The sequence below is a fragment of the Hydractinia symbiolongicarpus genome, chromosome 10 (genome assembly GCF_029227915.1).
Source record: "Hydractinia symbiolongicarpus strain clone_291-10 chromosome 10, HSymV2.1, whole genome shotgun sequence".
Taxonomy (NCBI): Eukaryota; Metazoa; Cnidaria; class Hydrozoa; order Anthoathecata; family Hydractiniidae; genus Hydractinia; species Hydractinia symbiolongicarpus.
The window spans coordinates 6,980,678-6,994,707 of NC_079884.1; positions in this window are offsets into that span (position 1 = coordinate 6,980,678).

A 14,030-nucleotide genomic window follows, 5' to 3' on the forward strand; every position below is an offset into this window, starting at 1 on the left:
AGAAAGAGACTGTGAACTATTACTTAGTTCTTTTTATAACCTTTGAAACCTAATGTTACGGACGACGAAGACGCTCATTGTCTAGCCGTTCTGATGTTACTTGGTTCCAACGCTTTTAACGGTGAAGCGATTGACCGTGGGAACTGAGCTAACAGATTTTGGCCTTTGGCGTAATAAATGTGATAAATAAGATATTTGCACTCCAAGAATTAACATTCTTGCCAAATTGGAATGACTTCTTAAAACTCCCCAGAGAGACTGTGCACTGTGCTAGCGCTTTATATAAAAATTAAGATGTATAAGTCATTTTTCACTGTGGTACCAATTCTAGCCATTAACGTGGAATGAAGAAGTGAAGACCCTCTCAAAAACTACATTTCATTGATTTCTAACAGTAGCAGTCCGTTTGAGTTACAACAGTTGCGTCATATATTGGTACCACATGTATTTAGCCATAATTTTAATGCGATGAAACCTAGTAATATCAGAAAAATATCGCTAAATACATCATGTTGGTAGGAATATGTGACACAACTGTTGTAAAGCAAACGCACTGGTACCGTTAGAAAGTCAATTAAATGTAGTTTTGGAAACTTGTCGAGTTAAATCGAGGAGTAAAGGACAGAATTTAGAGAGTCATGAACCGAAATCATAGTAGTACCTAAACCCAACAACGACATTCGAGTATGTATACATATGAGATGTGCTAATCAAGCAATCACACGCGCGCGCTATCCAACTCTCACCGTAGGCGATTTGTTAGTTGAATTAAAATCATGTTTCGTCTTTTCAAAACTCGATTTAAAAAGCGCATTTTATCAGCCTGAGCTTGGAGAAAACTCGAGTTATATTACAGCATTTCAATCTAATAACAAAATTTATCGTTCCACCAGACTCATATTCGGCGCAAACTCCGCCGCAGGGAATTACAATTTTCACTTAGGACAATTTTAACAATCATAAAAGAAGCTAAAAGATACATCAGGAGAAAAAAAAACATTTTCGATTATGCAAGTCGACACGTCACCAAAACTGTCAATTGAAACGCACCTACCGAATTCGACGAATACGTTAATCTAATAAGCAAATTCGCTACACCAAACCCATTAAAATTAGAGGAAATAAAAAAAGCTACAAAAGAAGTTGTACAAAAACAACGATTGGTTACAAGTTAATTAATGTAGAAAACCTAGATTTACGAGATCTAGATATCCTAATGTTAAAAAAGTTTTCGAAAGTTAGAGATCAAAAAGTTTTCGAAAATTAGAGTTCAGGACGACCTAATGTTGATACAACATAAGATTATTATGCCCAAAGTTTATCAGTCAGTAGCAATTTAGTTAGCACATGCAGGACATTAAGGCATAGAAAAAACAGAATCTCTACTACGATCAAAAGTATTCTTCTTTGGTTTGGATGAGCATGTCGAAACCAAATTTAATAAACGTATAGCATGCCAAGCTATTATGCGATTAAGAAAAACACACCTTAAAAAATTATGTAAATTCCAGACAAAGTATTTGACAAAGTTAATTCCGACTACACTGGACCTTTTCCAAGCGGACAGAATATATTTGTCCTAATTGATCAAAACTCACGTTTCCCAGAAATCAAATTTACTAACTCTACCTCAGCAAAAACCTTTATTTCTATCATGCACAGAATCACAAGCACTTATGAAATACCAAAAGAGTTAAAATCCGACAATGGATTTCAATCGCACGAATTAAAACATCACATGCAACAGACCAGAAGACAATATAGGCGAATCACACCATAACATCCACAGGCTAATGGATATGCAGAGCGATTCATGTCATCATTAAAAAAGTAACTCAATTCGCTGTCATCGAAAGAAAAGATTGGAAAACAGAAGTGTACAAATTCTTATTTAACTATCTTAACACGCCACATACAACAAATAGAATTGCGCCAGCAGAAGGTATGTTTCATCGTAAACTGAATCTTACCATACCGTCAAATTCAAATGAAACAGACAAGACGAACATAATCGAATCAAGAGCAACGATATTAAAGCGAAAGAGGAAGCGAAAGAATATTACGATAAGAAAAACAATGCAATGGAAAATAACATCGACGGATCAGATTTAGTCATCGTACATCAACAAAAAAGAAACAAAACAACATCAAAGTTTCGAGCAGAACCACAAATAGTAATACACAAGAAAGGATCATTAATCACCGCGAAATCACAAAACAACGATAAATGAATTACTAGAAAAGAATCTCACTTTAAAAAAGTTACCACAGAAAAATAATTTCCTAAACAATTTGACGACGATGACGCAAGTTTAATTGAACAATCACAAAATGGAAACCCAACAGCTGAACCAACACCACCACAACGCCAACTAAGAAAAACTTTTCCAAAGAGAACACGTAGACCACCAGAAGAATGAAGAAATTATTAGACAGACTTGTACCTTGGAGGAAAGAATACGGAAGGAGAAACAACTTCATTTCTGTACGCTTTAAATGTATTGAATTTTCTATTGTTTTTAATTTCAAAAGAATCAGTGCGTGAGGTGCTCGACCGAGTCTTTTTCGCAAAAAAATGATCAAATTCCATATTCTCCTTTAATAGGGGCTAACTTTTTTCTATTGAAATCTGACTGTAACACGCTGCAAGCACGTGATTATTGTATGGAAAGTGCGCCTAATATAAGTCGGTAAACATTGCTGTTAAAAACTTCAACAATACGTTTGGAAATAAGCGTTTAACCATGATATTAACCTATTTTTGCAGGCTTGAGTATACCACTTTGATCATGAAAAACAATATAGATAGATATGCGCCGGATAAGTGCCGACAAAATGTGTGCTGGATTAATGTTTATTCTAACTAAAGAAATAACTTCTTATAACAGAACGTCGTTTTAAAACGAGATATAAACTTTTTCTTTTTGTTTACAAAAGTGTCGAGCATATGCTTCTTCGCTAATTATGTTAACATAAAAACAAAAGAAATTTTACCGATTTCAATATGGCTTCTTGTTTTGATAATATTATCAAATTCATCATCAAATTATCTAATTGTTTTTATAACCAATCATAGTTGCGAATTGCTATTCACGAATAATTTAGTTACACAACCGCCAAAATTTCAAATTAAGTTTCTATACAGACACCTGCTAGAACCTCACGCAGTGTTTCAATAGAATTAAAAGAGTTGTTTCTCCTTCCGTATTCTTTCCTCCAAGCTTGTACATAGATAAGAAGTTATAAACATTGACATTTTACCAGACACAAATCTTCTGTTGCCGTTTGTTTTAATATGTTTTAGAACTTCGGTTATGATGTACAATAGAAAGCGACACCTACGAAGGAGAACAGTATAAAAACAGTCACTTAGTATTTTGAAAGATAGTTGCTAAATAGATACGAATGTGTCATAATCGGGACGAGATTGCCGTAAAGGTTGATAAGCGAGTTGTTTAATTTTCGGCCCAATTTAAACGTTTTATAATAAGGTCGTGCCATAGTGGTTATGGAGTTCACTTTGTAATCACAAGGTCCATGGTTTGGCCAAAGCGTTAGCATATTTATCAAGTGCGATTACCACAGCTGCGATAATTGAAGTACCGTTCTAAATTTTATTTTGGTAAAGTCTAGCGTAACGTCACGCCTTAGAAGAGTAAATGCATGAGACGTGTAAGGAAGTGACTGGCGTGGGCAACCATGCTCACTCACGCAAGGGAATAAAAAATAAAGATGCTTTTACATTACTTTATCTAAAAAAACTTAGTTGATTATGTAAGTAACAACTCCTTGCCGTATTTTTTATATCGTGGTACTTAAGAGGTTACGTTTAGCTAATTATAATTTTTTACCACAGAATCCCTTTCCTTCTTTTTGTCCGGCAGAAATTTGGTTACCTTTTTAAAAAGATTATGAGCCTTGTGTTAGCCATAAAAGGTTTTTCATCAGAACGCACGTCAGAGGTTTTTAAAACTGATGTCATGAATGATTTTAAAGAGATAAATTTAAGATTGACACTTTGGGTATAAAGTATTAACTTAAGTATCTCACTTTGAATATATTAAACGCATTTATAGGTAATCTTTCCCTATTCTCTTGGTGTACTTATCCATTTTTTCTCTATATATTTGAGATTTTTAGGGTGGTTGGTGTGGTTTATATATTTTTGGATTAGGTAAGGATGTATATTAAAAATTTCACGTTCAGTTTCTACTTTTTCAAGGAAAGATACACTCTATTTTTGTTATCTTTAGTTATCTGACATCTTAAGAAAAGAAAATGCCGAGATTTGTAAGTTACTTTATTCGTACAAATTTTCTTTCGACATCTCCAAATTAAATGCACGCCAAATTTATAATTGTCTTTCATCGTTATTAAAATTTCGTGTCCATTCCTAGTTTCTGTTTATAAATCTATGTTATAATACCCGATATTCCGTGTATGATGCATAATACTTGATATTCCGTGTGTGATCCATAATACCCGATATTCCGTGTGTGATGCATAATACTCGATATTCCGTGTGTGATGCATAATACCCGATATTCCGTGTGTGATGCATAATACCCGATATTCCGTGTGTGATGCATAATACTCGATATTCCGTGTGTAATCCATAATACCCGATATTCCGTGTGTGATGCATAATACTCGATATTCCGTGTGTGATCCAAGGATGGTTGTTGCTAGTGAACTCGAGTGAATTTTTCCACGCGTTAACGAGTACTAATCGACCGCCTGAAGGCGGTCACTCCCGGAGGCCCTGGGTGCGTAGTCTTTCTTGCGAAACATTTCTGCGTTCGTAGCTGTGGTCCCATGTTGAATGTAAAGGTAGCGGAATGATGGACATACAGCTGAAAACAGTTGAAGATTTGCTGGCTTCGCCATCATATGATGAGCAGCAGACTGCCCTTGAAAGAACAAGTGTGCACGCTGCTGTTCAATTCTCTCTCTTTCGAAACGAACTTTACTATAAGCACGTGTTTGTGGTGGCGGTATTTTCACATCTCTCTCTTTCGAAACGAACTTTACTATAAGCACGTGTTTGTGGTGGCGGTATTTTCACAAGTAAGTAGAATTATTATAGAATTTTTATTTCAACGGATGAGCGTGAAGGCTCGAACGAGCATGAAAGCTTCACTCATATTTGGTTGTTCAGTAAAGTGAAACTCGTCTAAAAAATGTTTATTTCTCAGCGCTACCATCTCTTGAATGCGGTCCTTAAAAGTCCAGGTATATACAGCTGTGCAATAGACACATTTTTAGAGTTGTGTTACTATGTTTTTTATCCATATCTGAAAAATATTCATCCAGATATGACACATTTCTGTCACAAAATATATGACGCATGTGTCAAATATGACCAACATCTATCTTCTAATGTCACTGATCTTTCACTAATTTACGACTTGATCACCTATAATGTTAGGGATCCCATTTGGACTTTGATACAATCAAGATGTCCCTCATTTCGTAAGAGGGACTGCAATGCTCAGTTCTCAGAAATTTTTCAGGAATCAGTGTTTGGATCTTTGAATGATTCTGAAAAAGCATTATTTATCACATCTTTTCAATATAATGATTGTTGCGAGTGTTGTGGGAGGATTATATGCGGTTCGATGTGCAGTTTCGTACAATACGTGTCCAATTATAGATCTCTTCCACTTGCTCATTTCAATGACAATTGGCATATGTATTTATTTGCGCATAATTTTTTTGTCACTAAGATTGTTTGTCCTCTGTGTGGAGAACGTACTACTGTGCCAAATGCTTTGACCACCCCAGCAACAGTTTTGTTCATTGAGTTTTCCAATGAAATGCAGAATCAGTTGAAAATACAGACCATCATTGAAGTGGGTGGTTTGCGGTATAAACTTTCAGGTGCAGTGAAAAATAAAAATATGCATTTTACGACATGTGTTACTTTTCAGAATTCATGGATGTATATAGATGATTTGAGTAGGCAAACAGAAATCTTCACAACTTTTTTTTCATGGCCAAAAATTTTCCAATGAAAAGTTAACCTGCCCTAGCCGTACTGAACGATGGAAAAATGAATTTCGCGGTATTGCAAATTGGTCACCTATCGTAGCGTACCACTTTTCCAACTGCTGCGCATATGCAAGCTTTGCAGAAAATAGGATAAGTTCTTGCATAGAAAGTATGGAACCAGCAGCATATTCAACTGATTCAGGTATACAAATAGGTTGAAAGCCAGTCAATAATAAATATCTGTAATATATATACATATAAATTGGCCTTCAACAAAAGTGATGATATATATGACCATTCGCAAGAAAACTTATTTATTTGAACTGAAAAATTGATGCACGCAGCGGTCGACCAGTGTGGACACTGCCCTAGTATAAATATCTAGTGAACCTGCATCGCTATATTATGCACAACAAAAAATCATATAAGCCTACCGCCAAATTAACTCGCGCTAAAATTTTTTAATTTCCACATCCATTCTGCCGTAAGCAAAACGTGGCTGTCTTTTTCAAAACTAGGCAATTGTTAAGCATTTTCTTCAGGATGCACGGAAGGGGAAGATTGATTGTTTATATTAAAATGTTATCTTAGTGGCTTCTTTCTTTTTGAAAAAATGGATTGATAGAAATGGGTAGCACATGTATTTTGTAGTAGTATTGATATCAAATAAAGTAGAGTGATAGAGAAAAAGAAACGTTTGTTTTAAAGGAAGCTCTACGTATCTGGTTCACCAGTTACAAAGCATTACTAATAATGTTGTTTGTAAAACTAGCGTTCCTATTTTTAGCATTTGTAAGGAGAACAGAAAATATATAACGGACAACATGGCTACCTACAATTTCAAGAGTATAACCTTGTATAAAAACTGCACTTTGAATTATGACCAAAATAATTATTCCACCGTAAACATAACATACAGTAACTTGAATCACCATCCCTTCCCTAGCAGGAATAAAGTTAAAGTAACTGGTGTTGACACTTATTATTTTTATGCTTAGCACGCGGTTTTTCTATGAAATCATTCTTTTCTAATTAGTGTAAGGCCGTATCGCAATGCTTCAGAAATTCGACTTCATGCAAAGTTCGTAAATGATGTGTCACATCATTTCTGTTTGTATTAGGACTTTCCGGATTTACGCCCCGCATGCACTTTATACTTCCCCCCGGCGGTACTTTAGACCAAGAAAGCTTTAGTAGTTTTTAGCTTGGATTGCATGAATCAATAAAAATTCAGGCTTTAGATATAATTAATTCAGATTCTGACGCACGTGATTTAAATAAAATGAACTGATTCAGACTTTAGGTGACGTGAGCAAAAAAAATGATGACTTCAGTAAAAAATTAATAGCGTCATAAATCGAACCAACTTAATTTATATCCCTTTTATTCATAGTTCCAAGTTAAAACTTTATCATTTTTTATCAAAAGTGTTCAGTGGGGACTTTGAAAACGTCATCTAAAGAATAATATGGTCATAGTGTTTCTCAATCAAAAAATACATAGGGGTTCATAGGGGCCGTAAAATATAACTAAGTTCTGTACAAATAGAAACAACAACCTTTCTTTTACCAACAATACGACAATTTTCTTTTTATTCTTACACAATTTCTAAAATTATTTCAATAAAATTATGCAAACATTAAGCAACTTAAGTTGCTTAAAAATTGTCTATACGATAAATGTCTCCTTTAAAGAAATCCCCAAAATAATGAGAAAATACGTGGTTTGTCATGTCCTTTTAAAGACAACTATGTCGGACGGACTATTTACTCCTGTGCTATTTTCTCTGCTGGTAGATTGAAAAATGCTACTGTTTTGCAAAAATATTTGCTGTGTTTGCTTTTGATATAAAAAATAATAAAAATTCCATCGAATTTGTCCAATTGACGAAAGTTTCTTATTTTATAAAATTTTGAGTGATTAAGTAACAATCAAGATAATTTGTTTCTTCACCAAAATTAGGCAAATTTATACTTTTTAAGTACAAAATATTTGTCCGTCCGACATGTTCATCAAGCATTTGTAGACGACATTTATGCTGCTAACAGTATTTTATTACTTTATGATGAATAAGGTTTAAATAAGGGTTCAAACAAAAAATATTTAAAAAAAATTCTCCCATGAAGAACTAAAAATAATCAAATAAAAAAACTGTAGGAAAAAAGGACAAATTAACTTACATAAAGAACACTAAGAAAGATCCAACTAAAAAGATTCATGGAAAAGCTTCGATAAGTCTTAATTCGGTCTGTTTTTACTAATTACATGACTTAAAACTATACAGTAAAGCCGCCAATTTCAAATTTCAACCCGGGTTGTTTCAAACTTGAAATAACCCGGGTTGTAATTGACTGCTTTTATTCTACTTCATTTTCCCCTTTTGTTTTTATCACAAGATTTGTTATACGATTGGCTATATTTTGCAACAAAACAGTTGTCGGTTTTATTCCATTGTTTAGAACCTTGTGTTTTATTTGATTGGTTTACATTTTTAAACATCATTTTGCGTTGTTCATAGTTTTGACATGAATATTTTATCGTAAAAGGTAGGAGATTTTAACTCCTTGATGATGTAGCATTTGCATGAGTAATTTCTTATAAGGTTCTTTCAAATGTTCTTATAAGTTCTTATAAGAGCGTTTGAATTTAGCTGGTGAACATCTAAATATATTTTGCTTTTTCCCTTTTCTTATACATTATATATAAAATCATAAAATCTTGCAGTTTGAAGTTACAAGTATTTTCTGTACAAATTTCACATTTTCTTAATTTTTAGGCAGTATGTCAGAACCCATCGAGTAATAATCTTTTTATTTGAATGGGAGAAAGCAAACACGCTAAGCAAAATCACTGGAAAATTTCATTTGCCCATAAAGTGGTCATTACAGTCTCGAAAAATTTGTATACCTCCCATGTTGTCAATCTTGTGTCGTATTATTAAGTATATTTTAGCACTAAAACACCAAGAACAAATGGTTTAAAGTATAACTTGCCCCAGTACAATAAGAAATCCTAATTCTAAAATCTCAAATGTGTGGAATGTGAGTTTTAAACAATGCTAAGCAACTACGATTAGGTAAAGTTAGTTTTCATATGTTGCTTGGAAAATAACGCAATTTAATCTAGCAAGGTCACCAGCACCAACATTTTCAAATTTTACGTTTAATGAAAATAAGCAATTACAATTAACAGCGAGCTAGTATACCTAGCTCATTCACCAATTTATATACTCTGTATGTATGTGCGCGCAAGTTCATTGTTCTAGATGCTAAATTACAACAAAGTACAACATTACACTACCCCACGTCTCCACTCTTCCAGAACGCACAGTACAAAAGGTGGCCACATCGATTAACAGAGAGATTTTATTACATCTGGTCAATTCTGATAAAGTCTTATAAAAGGTTAACTTTTTAAAAACAAAGAAGGAATTAGCAGACACTCCAATTAACAGACAAATTTTTGTACTAAAGGCGGACATCTTTAATTAGCTGAAAGTGTTTTTCGCACCAATGGTGTTCGGTATATAATTATGTAATGCCTGAACTATGTTATGTACTTAAGCTTTTTAAAACAAATCCCTGATAGTTATTCTTTCACCTGCAAGTAGCCAATATGCTTTCTTTGCCTTCACTCTAATGAATCAGCGCAAGCGGTCAGCTTATCTAACAGCTGTATTTTATGAAAGTAGGATAAGCGTACATTTTAAATTTTACAGGAAGTTCAAACTAGCCATAGAATAACAGTACAAGTGCAACTAATGACAGGTCCTAAACAAAACCTCCCTCGTCCCCAGGATTTTTCTGCCTTTCTGACATACAGAGGACGAGCAAAAATAACCTGGCATCATTGACATGTGTTTGTAACAAGATTGCCTTCCACATTTTCGCACAATTATGTTGATTTTTTCCTCAGTCAGCGCTCTTCCAGGTAAAGATGAAAATATAAATCGGTGTGTGTACAAACCTCTAAAAAATTTCGTAAATACCTGGAACTTTTACAAACAAAATTTTTAACCCACTTCTAATTTGAAATTTACTGATTCTCCATGAAACAAATACCAACTATATAAGCCTTCGCTCTATATTTGACACAAAATATCTACAGTAATCATATATTATTTTTCCTTTGTTTTTGCCACCAAAAGATATGTGCTTCTGAACAAGAACAAAAAAAATCCACAAACTGGATTTAAAATCTAGATGAACCATCAGTAGTTAGCATATTGTCCTGTTTAGAATTGACGTTACCTACCGGTGAAACAGCACATCTTCTACCAAACTTTCCTTGCATACTTTACTTCTGGCAATATGTTTACTTTTTCTGTTGCTGAAACATGGCAAAAAGCCCTGGGGATGAGGGTCAAAATTGACCCTACTTATGAGTAAAAGAAATAGATTGTGCCTTTCGTATTGTTCAGGTAGGCACTAGGCATATAGCGGATGTATTGCTATATCAGATTCACGCATTTTGAGCTCAAACTTTTATAGCTAACTGCCTCAATTTTTCTTTTTCCTTTTAAGGTAAAAAGTAACGCTTAACAAACTTCTGCAGAAAGAAATTGTCGTGATTTGTGTGGATGAAAATTTTTTTGCAAAATTAAGTCTCGCGAATTGGGCAAAGAGAATATTTTATTGCTATGATTAGGCAAAACCTTTGTGGTAAAGGAATACCTACTTTTTTAATATGTTGGTTGTATTGCATTTTTGGTACGGAGGGAATTTCTTGTGAATTTTCTCGTTTTGAATGTTACGTCGCATTCGTTGAATCGCATAAGTCAACCGAAATGGATTTTACTTGAAAATCGAATCCTTCCACAAACCACTGGTTAAGAAGATCTTTTCAATATTTTCTTATACGCATATTTGAATTTAAAGGGACATTAAAATGCACAACTCATTTGCCGCGCATAAACGCGCATTAAGAATACATCCTCGTCCCCAGGGTTTGTTGCCTATCACAAAGCTGCTAGCGCTTACTTGACGACTAAACAAGACCCTGATACAGGCTGCTTTTCATAACCAGTATATTGGTTACTATAAATAATAAGAACTTGATTAAGTCCTCGCTCTTCACATGCACATGGCGAGGACGATGTATTTTGGTTGTTTATGTTTTTTAACGCAAAAGTTTTATTTCAAACCAAATTATTATTTGTTCACCTGAAACTATATTTTATAGTGATAAAATATTTTAAGAAGCATTACTTATCAACAACATGTGTTGACGTGTAGCTAAGTATAAAATGTTTTCAACGTCTTATAAATCTTGGCTGAATATTTTTTTATAAGCAACCCAGTTGATAAGACTAAGCTTAAAATTGGGTCAAAAATTAGGCATCTTTCTCAAGAGGTTACAGATAAATCTACTTGTTTATTACATAACTAGTCGATAAAGCCCGTGGAAAAATCCACTTAGGCAACAGGACATTGAAAAAGTTAGTTGTTTAAGACCGTTTGCTGACGTTAGCATTGCAAATCCAAAAAAAATTTGAAGAAATTTAGTTTATTCGTTGCCTGTAACGTGTAAAGGTTGAAGCGCTGATCAAAATAATGTATATGATCATATATTTTCTACGAACAACTAAGGACATACAAGAGTTAAAAAATTGTGCTGACGTCAGCAAAGGCCTGTAAAAACTCGAAACATTTTTTTAGAAAGTTATATACCTGTTGCCTTCCTCGTATAGATCTTGAAACGGTAATCCAGAAAATGTATAGGATCATGTACTTTTGACAAACGGTTGTAGAGATATTAGAGTTTGAAGGTTTTTGATGACGTCATCAACCCGTCCATTCCGAAACGGATTTGGGGACCTAGGTTTGGGAAACTTACCCAAATTAGTCCCAGGGGGTCCCTAGTTACCCACACGGTCAAAAATCAATGACGTCACCACCTCGTTTCCAAGTTATTTGGCCTCAAAGTTTTAAGTGCACTGTAATGGCTTCACTAATCTTAATTAACTTTTCTTTGACGTCAATACTATTTAAACGTTAAAGTGTGGTAAATTACAGAACAATTTTATAGGCGATGTTTTATAGAATTTGTTAAAGAAAATTGCGAAGAATATAATCCACTTTGCAAAAGTCACAGACAGAACTGGCATATTATTATATAGACTAGTCCATAAGGCCCGTGGAAAAATCCACTTAGGCAGGATAACAGAAAAACAACCGTCATTTAAGTTTTGATGGCGTCCAGTGTATAGGATCGTGTACTTTTGACCAACGGATGCAGAGATATTAGGGTTTTAAAAGATTTTTAATGACGTCAATAACCCGTCCATTCCGAAACGGATTCGGTGACCCAGGTTTGAAAAAGTTACCCAAATTTGTCCCAGGTAGTCCCTAGTTACCAACGCAGGAGATGACGTCAGTTGTTTCCACCCGTTTCCAAGTTATTTAGCCTTAAATTTATAAGTGCAATGCAATGGCCTCACTAATCTCAATATACTTTTCTTTGACGTCAATATTGCTCTAACGTCAAAGTTTGCTAATTTACAGAACAAATTTATAGGCGATGTTTTATAGACTTTTTCAAAGAAATTTTATCCACTTTGCAAAAGTTACAGACAGACAGACAGACAGAACTGGCGTATTATTATATAAGATTGTGTTATATAGCTAGCTACATAAACTTTTATTTTGGTTAGTACGTTTTTAGGATCTTTAGCAAAATATGTCATAATTTCATTTTAGCTGTAAATCTTTTTTGTGGTGGTTTTTACACACAAACATTTTTCTTTTTAACTGTGACTTTTGTGGCTAAATTTTGCAGAAGTTTGATGTGTGTGCTAGCTAGCTATACATAACAGACCAACAAAATTTTTTACATTTGTTTGGCTTAACCGTTTAGCCCAGTGACATAGGTCTATATTTTTCCGTATAGACAGGCTAAAAAGGTTCATAAGTCATTTATTATCCCACTGATTATTTTATAACCATTATTGAAAAAAATGGTTTGAGTCCAGGTGTCTTTACCAAAAACAAGGCTTAGATGGAAAGCATGTAACTCGCTTTATATTTCGAACGTACACAGACATTCGATCCACAACTCGTTCAAAAATAAACAATGCAATACAACTTTTAAAAATAGAATATTTCAATACAGTTTGTACAATTGTTAAATTTCCTCCGGGAAAAAAATGAAGAAAGGGTTGAAGACTGCGTGGAACTGGAAGAGCTGTCGATTGGTTATGTACGTCAAGTTGGTTATTATTTGAGCTCAAGATGTTTGACATTTTGTAACGGTGAGTGGTACTAGCTGATTTATAATTTCTTAACGAATCAATATTATTGTGACCACTGTGTTGGGCTACATAAACTTTTGTTTGACATTAATAAATAGTTTGCACAGTGTGTTATTCAGTTCTTCTGGCGGTATGAGATGAGATGGTCTATATTCTTGAATGATTCTACAATACCTGACAAAGGTGTTTGCTGCAAACGTATTACAATATTTTGTAGCTTTTGACTGTTGTCCTGCTATGAATTCGTCTATTTCATTTAAATCGTCAAATAAACTATCGTCTACCAGACGAAAACAAGGAGTAATTGACATTTCCCTACCACCTTAGGGGGTAATAAAGTAGATAAATGATTTAAGTTTTTTCAGTAATGGCTTATTACGCCTGCCTATAAACATACATGTTAGCAAGATAGCTATCACCCACTTAAATTAGTAAAATTCATGTTCTTTACAAAGCTATAAAAGGAACCTTTATTGTCATTAAAAATAATGGAACATGAAAGCCCAAATAACATCTTTCATAAGAATATTTGCTGTTTGGCTCAACGTTTTTTGGTCAATATTTTTAAGCATTTCAAATACTCAGGAATCCTCTTCTTCAATGTTTTTTTAACAAAATCCGCCATCTTTATCGATTTACTATAAAGATGGCGGATTTTATGCATGTGAATGAATTACCCATGTTGGATGTAAACCAGCCTGTACCAGGGTTTTTTTTGCCGCCTGTTTCGATGTTAAAAAGGCAAAAGCCCCTGGGGACGAGGTTGGTTAAAAAGACAGGAATTTTTGCA